We start from the raw sequence: 12,371 nt of genomic DNA on the forward strand, positions 1-12,371 counted from the left end.
TTCCCACCAAAACAGAAGTGGCCTTTCAAGTACGTTTAATTCTCTCTCATGATGTCATGTAGGCTTACAGGGTGGTCTGCAGGACCACAAGGGGGGGAAAAAGGTGGGGGTTGGAAAGAGAGAGAAAAGGAAAAGAGATGTAAAAGATTTGGAAGCACTTTAGAAAGGAGAATGCTGCTGCTTTTTTTTTTTTTGCCTTTTTTTTTTTTAAGACAGAAAATGCTGAGCCAGTGTGGAGCCATTCTCAAACGCCTCCTGATATAAAAAAAATGACCCGAGTGCCACACTGCAGCAGAACTATCCATGCAGGGCAGGAGGAGGCAGAGCAGGGCAGGACACTCTGGTAGTGCCATCACTTTCTTACATGGCAGAAGTAAAAAGCAATTACTTCAGTTAAAAAAAAGTCTCATCTGCACAGTCTCATTTGCTGGGGTTAAAGAAGCAATTCTTACGGTCCGTGTTGTCATAGTAATAAAAAAAATAATTACTAAACAGTGAAATAGATTCTGACAGTACCGGCTGGCTGAGCATTTACTCCTCTCCTTCCTTCCTTGGTTGGCTAGTGCATTTGGGATCAGAAGTGCTGTATATTTGTAGCTCTTGCTAGTGGTATTCCACTGCAAAAGCCAACAGAGATAACTCCTGCTTTATCTTGTGGTAAAACAAATATCTATTCAGTTTTGATTTTTCTTATATTTCCCTCATTTTACGAGGCATACTGCATCAGCATCTTTTTTTAATCTGTCATTGTGGAGCTCAGATAAGCATCTTTCCTCTGGGTCAAGTTACACTTGGAGTAGCTTTTAACATTAGACTGTTTATAGGGATCATTACAAATATTTGATAACGCAAAATATGTAAGGTCCCAGAGGAGAGCAAAGACCAGGAAACATAAATAAAATTCACACAGATTCTGCAAACAACTTTATACTTAGGTTGTCTGTCTGCTTACAAAACTCATTTTGTCCTTGTCTATTGTTTGATTTAAAATTGCATTTGTTGCCTCTAAATCCCTACATACAGCTGTGTGAAAAACAAAACACTAGTGCATGTTTGCTTCAGCATGGCACCTTCCTGCACATCTACTGCACATGTGTGCACCAGACATGAAATATCACCTTTCATGTAATACCCACAAGCCACAAGTGAGGAAGAAGTGACAGCATGGTAGTTACAGGTTTAAAAGGAAATCAGTACCAAGAACAGAGTGTCAGAAAATTAGGTTTTACACTTTTTTATTTATCTGAGAGCAGTGAGCAAGATATTGCTTGTCTAATTTAAAGCACGCACTGTTAGAAGTCTCTCAAATGTCAGGAATTATAATAGAATTACACCATGACAGAGTGTTGAGAGGGAGGATTCCCAGGGTTTGCACAGCACTTGCCGTGGGGGAAGGGATGCAAGAGCTCTTTGACATGAAATGAGACCACTTCAGTGTCACCAGTGCTGCTTTCTGCGGGTGGAGTCACCTGAAGCTGGAGTGCCCCAAATCAGGTTTCCAGCACCCACTACTGAGCTCGTTTAAATCTCTGCTGGCTCAGCTCTTAGAAACACAGGCCAGGCAATGTAACAGGACCAAGTGATGCTCCACAGATGCGTGCTGGGGCTGGGGGAAGGTCACTGGGGGAGGAGCAGCCAGGGATGGCCAGCAAGGTGGGCACTGTGGTGCTGGGAGGGGCACTGGGTTGGTTCCGAGGTGGTACCTGGAGCCCAGGGCATCTATTTCAGAGCTCAGGCTGGAACGATGCCTGTTTGACCCTCCTGACAAGTCTTGAGGTTGCAAGAGGAATCATTTCATTGCAATAAGATTCCTGCTGAAGTCTTGGGAAACCTGAGTTTTTTCAGATTTGATTTTAGTGGGGTTTTTGCCTCATAGATAATCCAGTTAAAATTAACAAAACAATAGGTTTGGGTAAGGGATTTTGTTGAAAGAGTGGCCTGCTTTTATTGCAGTGTGTCTTTGGGGCTGGCCAAAGCTGCTCAGTGTGTGCTGCAGGATATATCCTGCCACCACATCTGTCCTGGCTTTGGAAAGGAACCATAGGAAATACTCTCAGCAATTTGGACCCGCACCATTCTGTCAGTGCCCCACAGCGTATAACAAAGGATAAAAGTGCAGAACATAACATCCAGAAAGCTCGACAGGAAGATCACCAACTTTGGGTGGTTTTGAACAATTTTTTGGCCTGTAGCTTCAGAGGGGCATGTGGCCACGGTGGGGGCAGTCATTTTCCTGCTCTGCAGTTCAGTTGCTGCCTGCCTGTGGAAAGGCCTGAGGCTGGCACAGGTGCAGGTGCAGTGCAGGCAAGGATTACAAATGCAGTAGGCACTGATGGCAGACACACCATTCCCTTTCCTGAATCTCAGCCTATAAAGAACAGCAAGGAAAGCTGCAAAGAGAACCAGCAAGGCTGTTATTATTCCAGCTAATGCACCTATAATCATGATTTCCTTCCTTCCTTTCCACTTCTTTCTTTCGGATCCTTGCACTGGCTTCGTCCTTCTGGTTGAGCTCAGTTGTCTTTGTAACTTTTGTTGGTGCAGCTTTCCAGATGCTTTCGCAGGTGATAATTTTCTTAAATAGTCATGAGATGCAAATCTGCTACAAGGTTTCAGCTAATAGGAGTGATCCGAAGTGGTGTGGAAAGATTTTATGGTGTCTCTGCCCCAAACACAGAGGGTGGCCGTGGCCAGCATCCACTTATGTGGGTTGACACTTAAAGCTACATTATTTCTGGAGATGTTTTGCTCTGCTATGAACGGGGCAGGGTCCCTGTTGAGCTGATCCTCCACCCAAAATTGCCCTTTTGACTTCAGTGGGGGTTGGACCCAATTGTCTCTGGAGTCATTACTTGGTTTAATAGCCAAGAGACACAGTTAGTAATGCTCTTGCTAATGTGCTACTCTCTCCCCCAGTGCCCAGCTGCTGCTTGCCCAGGAGCTTCAGCAGCACGGCTGAAAGTGAGGGACTGTTTGACCTTCCCTGCTGCCACAGCCACTGCTGAGTGACACACAGTTCACCTTCAGGGCTGGAGCACGAACTGGCAGCCCTGCCAGCCTGGGTAGCAAGATACCATGTTTAGGCATTAAACTAGGGCACTTGCATACCAGCACTGGCCGCTATTTTAGTGGGTATATGAAGCTGATCCCTGCTCCCCACCCCTGTGGGACAAGGGAGCTGCTGTGAGTGAGGGATATCCTCTGCCTGGTGGATAAAGCTATTAAAAATGGGCTGTGTTTTGTCAGGAATATGTAGTTCATCCAGCTGAATGACTGTAAAAGTACCAGCCCAGCTTAAGGTATGCTGTTACATGCTGTAAATGAAAGCACTGCACACAGGGCTCAGCCCCTGGGGTCCTGTGCGTGGTGTGCTCATGTCTCCTCAGCAATGAGGGTGTAAAGCTCTTCTCCTCTGACTCAAATCAACACCAGTTGCAGTGATTCTGTGGAGACCATCCAGGATGTAACTCAGCCACGCTAAGTACCATAAAATTGTGATATTATTCTCCATTGTTTGTAGCTTGGAGGCCTGTAGAGGCCTAGCTTGGAGCAGTCAGTTTTATTAAGCTCCATCCAAACACAGTGAGATAGTTGTTCTTCCTGAAGAATTTGTATTCTCAAAGTGTGAGCCGCCCCGTTTGTGTTCTTGTATCCATGCAACCTTGTTGCTCTTACATTACACATTTGTCCTGTGAGATTCCCTCCCTTACAATAAAACTCACGAGAATGATACACACATTTTCAACTCTGAACACACCAGAGACTGCAGGATCCAGCAATATCTAAAGGACTCAGGAGATATGGAAGCTGCTGTAGTGGAATTACTAACTTTGAACTTCAAATGTTTGTAATGGCTGTGAAGCTTCCTAATTGAATTTCTGACCCTTTTTGTCACAGAAACCTAGTTAATATAAGGGAAGGAGAAGAGCAAGTAAAGGATTGGTGATTGGTTTGCTTTTTTTTTTTTTTTTAACAGAAACTCCAGTGTAGAGTTTTTTGCATTTTTTTTTTAATTTTCTTACACGTACAGCAGCCTGGTCCTCACATGGTCTCAGTGGCTGCACATTGTTCAAGGATCACACCTGAAGTCCCCAGCCCAGAGCAGTATCTCTAAAGAAAGACTTCATGGAGCCCATGCTGAGTCTCCAAACTCACCTTCCCTGAGCACTTCCATCCTTTCAAGACACTGGTATCCACAGACCTACTGACGGTTGTGGTCAGACCAGAACAGGCAACCCATGTGGTGGCATCTGCTCCTCAGCAGAAATTCCTGTGGAATTCAGTGTTTTCCAGCTGTTTATTCTCAACACTTTGTGCTTAGGTGATTTATTCCCAAGAGCTGATAAAGGTCTTCCATAGCCATGAGGCACATCAGTAATCAGAAATGCAGGGAGGATGTAGAGAACCTGCCATGGGGATGAGGCCAACATTCAGGTGAGAAGCTGGTAGCAACCATTTCCAAAACCCTTTTCTCACCACCTCAGGACAAGTTTTATCATTCCCCTGCTAAACTTCAGGTCCAGAAGACCTCTGAGAAGCACCTCTGATCACATCATTTGGATGTGCCACATGGAGATGTCTTAACGTGGTCTGTCACCTGCTAGCCACCATCACATGGTCCCTGGGAGCGTGTTCCTGACACACTGCTGGACTAGAAAGGGACCACGCACTCACATTTACACCAGAGCTGAATTTCCTGGTTCTTGCCAGAAGTGAAGTGCAGAACCATAAAACTGTAGAATCATTCAATTTGGAAAAAACCTCTAAGATAACCAAGTCCAAGCATCTTCTCCATCCTATTGAACACTGCATTTGTTTACCTTTCAGCAGTGGTTTGTGATGCCATTCCCATCAGTTGGGATACAGAACTCCCTCTTTCTTGGAAGTCAGTGAGGAGCACAGCACTAAAGCAGAGAGGAGGCAATGGCCCTTTAAGCATTGTCTGTTTAACTGCAGCACGATCTCTCCTGCACTCCAGTGCTTTCCATAAACAGCAAGCCATCCTGGAAGGGGAGGGAGAGGGTGATAAATAATCCTGTTATTCATGCGACTGCGTTCTTTCATGAAACTGGGAAAAGGCAAAATAAAGTGGCGACTGCGAGACTGAGAATGAAACGTGAGGCAGTGGGTTGTGCTGCTGCAGCTATTTGGGGCTGGAAGAAAATCTGGAAAGAGAAAGGTGAGCAGGAAAGGTTTTAAAATGCCAAGAAGAAGGGCAAGAGACAGAACATAAAATAGCAGATTTCTCTGTATCCTTGTTTTGTGTCTGGGCTCACTGGGCTGGCTGTGGTTCTGGTGTCCAGCACCAGCTCCTATGGCATGGCTGCCTGTGCCAGGGGCTTCCCTGTGTGTGCACCTTGTGGAGAAATGGGAAGTGGGAGATGACAGAGCTCCAGTAAGGACAGCTGGGCAAGGAGAGATGCAGAAGTGAGCAAACCCTGGGAAAGAATCTCATAGAACAATGAGGAAGCAGAGAATAAACCTGTTTGCTGAGGGTCCTAGCAAATGAGCTATAATTAGTTTTCGTGGGACAGTTATGGTATTGCCTTCGTCACACTTTGCATGTGTGCCAGAGGTGTCTCCCCAGTTTGTGTTGGAGGTGCCCACACTGCAGCCGCTCCAGTGCTCCATCTGTGTTCTCTGTGCATCCCCTGGGCCCTGAGCTGGGACAGCTGAGGCACAGGCATCCCTCATTCCATCAGCCCTGCTCGCGGGCAGCCTCCCGCCGAGAGCTGGGACAGACAGCTGTGGGGGAACCTCTTAAACCACTGCAGCTGTCTGCTCTCTGCATGCGAGCCAGAGCCCTCCATCCTTGGGATGCTCATGGAATCAGCCAGGCCCTGTGCTGCTGCCTAATTGCCTGGTCCCAGCCCCATCTTTGGTTTGTAAGAGAATCTCATCCTGGGACTGTGTGCCAGCCCTTCTAACACTTCAGTAATGGCACACATCCACTTCAGCAGCATCAGGGCTTGGGATAACACAGCCACATTGTTATAATCTTCCAAAAGTGCCTCTTCCCCTTGCATGGCATCAGTGCAATTCCTTCAGGGTTATAAAAGCTTAAGCCTTTGTAAACAAGGCAGCCCTGGAGCCTAGGTATTGTAGAGAGAGAATTCCTCTCCATGTCCTAAATATTTTGGATGAAAAAAAAAAAAAAAAGGAAAAAAAAAAAGAAGAACATTTAAGACATCAGCTTCCCTCCTAGTGTAAATGGGACCAGCTCCACCCAGCTTCAGCCTGGAGTCTCTAACACTGTCACTGTGCAACGCTCCCAGTAAGGCAATGGGAATTGCACATGATGTGATGGGAAAGCAGCAGATACTTTTGTAAATACTGCACCCTCACACGAGCCACAAGTATCTTTCCTGAGACACCCTGCCAAACTAGCAGGTGTTTTTTACATCAGGCCTTATATTAACACACTCCTACGTATGTCTGGCTGCATCTGCTGCATTAACGATCCCTCGGTGCATAATGGCTGGGTTAGTTTGTGAAGTTAAATACCATGGGCAAGAGCCCAGCCACAATGCATACAAACCTCAAACTGCTTCTGTTTCTATCACAGGGGTTACTGCTGTGCTTCTTTTGCTGTGACTTTTTCTTTCTTTCTTCTTCTCATTGTGTTTTTCCCTTCTTCCTGCCCATCCTTTCCCCAGTTTGTGATTTCCAGATTCCCTCCATGTCTTTATTTTCTCCATCTTTTGCTGTGTCTTTCCTGTCTGGTTTCAGTTTCTGCAGATGCCAGAGAGAATAAAAGCTGCAGCCAGCCAACCCCAACTACTCCAACACTCTCCAACAGCCCCAGAGTGGTTGGATGCTTCTCCAGCCAGGGCATGTCTGGAGTCTGGGGGCAGTGCTGGGTGGGGATGCCACCATTTCAACTCTGGGTGCTTGTAGTGGCTGCTGTGGGAGTGGAAAAGGTCAGCTCAGGCCTGCTCAGCTTCTACTCTCAGTGCAGACAGCAAGTCCAAGTCCAAAGCCATTGGGGAAAATACATGCCCCTGTTTTTACAGAAGCCAGTGGTAGGAGTCTTTGGGGATTAGACTTCTATTGTAATTATCAATGATTTTAAAATGCATTGTGGCCAGGCATAAAAGCTGCTCAGAAACATGGCAGGGCTGAATCTGAAGCCAGCTACCATAGACTTCTACAAAAACCCCCACCTGCCTTTGTAGAGCTGACACTAAAGTTAGGTTGAAATTTTCAAGGGCACCAAAGATGTGTGTGTATGTTTAACTTCCACTGAAACGAGAGTTTGGGGCATTACTTAATGAGAAGGATTTGAAAAATACTCTTCTATCATCCTTTGTTTAAAATTAAGATGCCAAATTCAAACATCCATGCCAGCGTGGTGTCTGTTTCCATTGCTCATGCTTTTAGTTGTGCAGTTGTTGTCATGGTCCTTCATGGAGGTCTCACCTTTGGTCCCAGGCTCTCTTGGCCTTAGGTTTAGCTTTTTTGCAGTAGTTCCATGGTGTGTGCACACACACAAAGCACAGCAGCTGGTGGATATCTTATTCATGGCTTAATCACTTCCCTCCGGAGGTGTGCGGAGTGATGTGTGGTCTTGCTCAATCCTGGCTTCCTCAGGGATGGAGCAGGAGGGTCAAACACAGCCCAGACTCCCTAACCCAGCACTTAGGAACATGACTAACCCAGGGCATGGAGTATTCTCTCGACATCATTAGGCTGGACCTGCTTCTTTTCCTGGCGGTTAAGCAAGCATTTAGTCCTTTGGAGTTTGTCTTACCACACCCTTCCCATCTCATGCTTATCTCTGTATCACACTTTGAGCTGCCCACTGGTTTTCCACACATCTCTGACTTTCCCCAGGCCATCCATCTGATCTCATAACCACAGCTCCTCTGGTGGTTCACCACATGCCCCAGTCCCGCCCTTTGTAAAGGTTGCTGTATCACTGCTACTTTCCTATCCATCTGGAATTTCCCCTGAAGGCTCTGAGCCACCTACTCCATAAGTGTCATCAGGCACCTTTTGCTGGGAGGGACTTTTTATTTCTTTGTTTCATGGTTGCGTAATCCAAATTGGCCGTCGATTTAATTCAAAATGCCATCACACCAGAGCAGGGCCTCTGCATTTGAAGCAGTTGAGAAAAATAAAATACTGATAAGGAGCCAGATGGCTCAAGAGATTGGGAACTAGCAATGGAGTCTGTAACCTCGACATCACTGCTCCAAAATGCAGCTCTGATCCACAGTGAGCTCAGTGGGCTCAGTCCAATTTCTAGTGTATGTATGGTCATGCCAGAAAAATGTCCCTTATAAACACCCCCTGCTTTAGCTAGGAGGCCTGAGGAGGTGCGTGAGGGTCCCTCAAAACAGAGGAAATGTCACCTGCTGCATATAGATGATGCAGTCCCTAGTGGTGCTTGTGCACCCTCTGCAACAAGGGAAATTCATATTGCAGCATTGCCCACCTGGTCGCCTTCCACAGGGAAGATATTTCCTTCTCTTCCAAATTACCTTTCAAGCCAGTTTTAAAATTGCCTCATGCCTAAGTCTCATGAAAACTGTAACTCTGCAGTCCCAGTGGTCTGATCCCATGTGTACCTGGTGAGAGGCTCCTCAGAGGTGAAAGAACATTATCAAAGTGTCAACAAAAGAATGAGAAGCAAGTAAGAATTTGTGTCTGGAGCATCCCTAAGATTAAAACAGTGTGAGAACAAAATCTGGCCATGCACACAGGAGCCAAAAGCCTTACTAAACTAAGCCACAGTCTCTTGCAGTACAGCCTTACTTCCTGCTGATGGTTATTTGCTAACCTCGCTGTGCAGGAATTGGAAAGAAGCAGGTGCCACAGAAGAGGTGACTCTGAAATGGCACAAAGGTCGTTACACACAGAGCAGAAGAGCAATCCAGCCTCCCAGGTTTCCTTTACTAAAGCCATAATAGTCTGATAGGGCATCAGACCCCTTAGTGGTAGTCTTCAACTGGATGTGAAGGTAACAGAGCAAACAACTGCTTTTCCTTGCAAGGCTTCTTGGTGTGGATGCTGTCTGTCCTCAGCCCATGTTCACTCAGCTGCTCTCTCCCAGATTCCCCTTGTCCCCACTGGAAAGCTGCCCAGGAACTCCCTTCACAGCTTAAGGGCCAAGACAAAATCAGCTCAGTCAGGCTTGTTAGAATCATAGTCATTAAGGTTGGAAAACACCTCTAAGATCATCAAGTCTAACTACTAACCCAGCACTGCAGAGGTCTCAGCTAAATGGTGTCCTCAGGGGCCACACCTACAGTCTTTAAATCCCCTCAGGGACAGTGACTCCACCGCTGCCCTGGGCAGCCTGTTCTAATGCTTAACAATCCTTTTGGTGAAGAAATGTATCCTAATATCAAATCTAAACCTCCCCTGGCAGAGCTTGAGGCCATTTCCTCTTGTCCTATTGCTTGCTGGAGAAAAGACTGACCCTCCTGGCTACAACCTCCTTTCAAGAAGTTGTATAGAGTGAGAAGGTCTCCACTGAGCTTCCTTTTCTCCAGCTCCCTGAGATGCTTGTCCTCAGACCTGGATTGTTATGTGGGTTTCTGCCCTGCCTTGACACCCTGTGCAGGTCATTCTCATTCTGTGGTCCTTGTTTTGGCTACCCAGGCATCCCCCAGTGCTCCTGGCTGTGGGATGCCCATGACCTGCCAGTGCTGCTCTCTGCACCCCTGAGAGCTGGTGCCATCCCACACGTCCACAGCCCTGTGTCAGCCCTGGGGAGCTGCTTCGTACCATCCACAACTGTTTGGTTTATATTCGCGTATCAGGCCGTGACCCTGAACTGGCTTCTCCCTTTAAATTCCTTCCACATGGCTCTGCCCACACTGTCCACAAAGCCTCTCAAAGAAATGCAGCTTGGAAAAAAAAAATCTGAGAAGAAGAAAAACCCCTTCACAACAAAATGTCCTTCTCTCTCCGGCAGCTCCGCTTGGGTGCGGTTTTCCCAACACTCCCCCGCAACTGAGGCACGGAGTCTGTTCAGCTCTGCTCCCGCCTGCACTGCAGGGACAGGGTCACCCCAGGCTGGGCACAAACACCCCCACTGCAGGGACGGGAACACCCCAGGCTGGGCACAAACACCCACACTGCAGGGACAGGAACACCCCAGGCTGGGCACAAACACCCACACTGCAGGGACAGAAACACCCCAGGCTGGGCACAAACACCCACACTGCAGGGACAGGGTCACCCCAGGCTGGGCACAAAGCACCCACAAACAATACCCATCCACAGGGGCTGGGCACCTTCCTGGGTCACTGTATTGCTGTAAAATAGTGCTTTTACCCAGCTTTCATCCCAAGAGCCTTGATGCCCTTTAGCCTCTCTCATTGCCCAGCCCTGGGATTGTGCAGCAGAGCCAGGAGCCTTCTCTCGTGGGTGAGGAGCCCGTGACAGCTCCTCTCCATTCTCTCCCTTCCATATAAACATACATATATAGGACTGTCCCCATGTAGTGGCAGCTCCACACATGTGCTGGTGGGCGGGTAGCTCTGCATTTACCCTCATGATTTCATGCCAGAAACATTTGCAAGTTCAGCTCGCCGCTCGGTTTCCCCTCTCTCTCCCCTTCTCCCGTTCAGGGTTACTCCCCGAGTCTGCGAAGGCATCCCACATTCCCCCCCAGGCCTGGGCTCCTGCCTGCCAGCATCCCTCCAGCTTCATCATTGCCTCATCCTGCCCCAGCCTCTTAAAGATTTCCTTAAAGACTTTCAGTAAGATCAAAATAAATTTTGCCATACGCAGTGCTGTTATCAAGCCTTCCCTTTTTGCCTCTTTTCTCAGCAGCTATTTTGGAATGATTAATAATTCACAGTGAGGCTTGGCACAGCAATGGTTAAAGGGACAAAGCTGAGCTGACGCAGGAGCCTTCTGGACAGAAGCAGTTTTATAAAGTCTTATAAGTGCTATTTTTTTTCTTTAGGAAAGGAGTGGATTTTTTTTTTAAGTTTTGTGAGAACAGGAATGTTTCTCTTTTAGCCAATTCCACATACTTTTTGTTATAGGAGAAGATGTGGTCTGAGGGTTTTAGCAGAGGCTAAAACAGGGGAGAACTGGATCTATTTTGGTGGCGTATCAAGTGGATAGGAAATAATCGAAAATGCTGTGTTAAAAAATGAGTTTAGCAGCAGCTCCAGGCGAACCCTGTTCTGCAGAGGTTCCCTCCCTTCACCTGCCCAGCACCCAGCAGACCTGGCAAATGTGCAGATTTGATCCATTTCCACCCTTTGGCCAAAGACATTCCTTTAATCATGCCCTCCTGGGAACTGAGGTTGTGAGTGTTTTTCTGTTGGTAAAATGAAGCGCATTGGCTGCCAGAGGCTGTTTCAAAGCTGTGTTCAGGGGCTGTGGTGCACAGTGGACAGACAGGTCTCTCCTGGGTCTCCACTGGGATGCTCCCACACATCCAGGCTGATGGGCAGCCTGTGGCTTTGCTCAGGCTGCAGCACATCAAACATTCCTTTCTGGGCACAGTGGTGCAGCAGCCTCCTGACTTGTACCAACTATTTTTCCTTCCCCACCTGCTGCCTGGGCTGAAATCAGAGCTCAGATCCATCCCCTCTCATCCCAGCACCCTGTCTCCATCACACCCTGCTCAGTGGAAAGGTGATGGAGTTTTTCCAGGACCCCACATGACACACATCCCCTTCTGAGGACATTGACTGGTCCCATCGCTTCAGACACACCTCCAGGTCTGCCAACAGCCTCGCCTGTAGTGATGGGTGGGATGTAAAACGGATTAAAAAGCAGAGGCCAGAACTTTTTCAAGTTAATCTCCTAATGCAAAAGGATCATATTTGGCAGCAACATAAGGCAAGCTCTCATCAGTTTATATTTCTGTTTTTCTTCCCTTTAACAATCTAATTTTGTACATCGCTGTGTGGAATCCAGATACAGATAATCCTCCCCCAGTTAACACCACTCTGGCTGTGCCCTGTGGAAATCTGTGTGCTGCCTGTGGGAGCTGGAGACATGGGAGTGCTGTGATGGTCTAGAGACTGTCTGGAGGGGTTTCAGCAGGTAATAGATAGCTCAGGGTCACAAGAAGAGCTGCTGGAAACACTTTTCATGAGTATTTTTGGAGGAAGTGGTCTTTTGTGTTTGCATGTCACCTTACGCTTTGGTGCAGGGGACAGTTGGTAGCTGTTGAAAACTGAAATATTCTGATTGTCACAGAGGAGAAACTCACAATTTTCTCTGAAAAACTTTCACACCAAGTGGAAATTTTCTGACAAACTATTCAGCCAGAATGACCTTTTGTGCTGCAGAACAAACTGTGATGAACATTTTTTCTACCAGGTTTTTCTCCTGACATTATGAATCCTGATGAGGGATTAGCTAACACAGCTCGTTATCAGCACATGCAGCATCAG

This window comes from Passer domesticus, chromosome 15, assembly GCF_036417665.1.
Source record: "Passer domesticus isolate bPasDom1 chromosome 15, bPasDom1.hap1, whole genome shotgun sequence".
NCBI lineage: Eukaryota > Metazoa > Chordata > Aves > Passeriformes > Passeridae > Passer > Passer domesticus.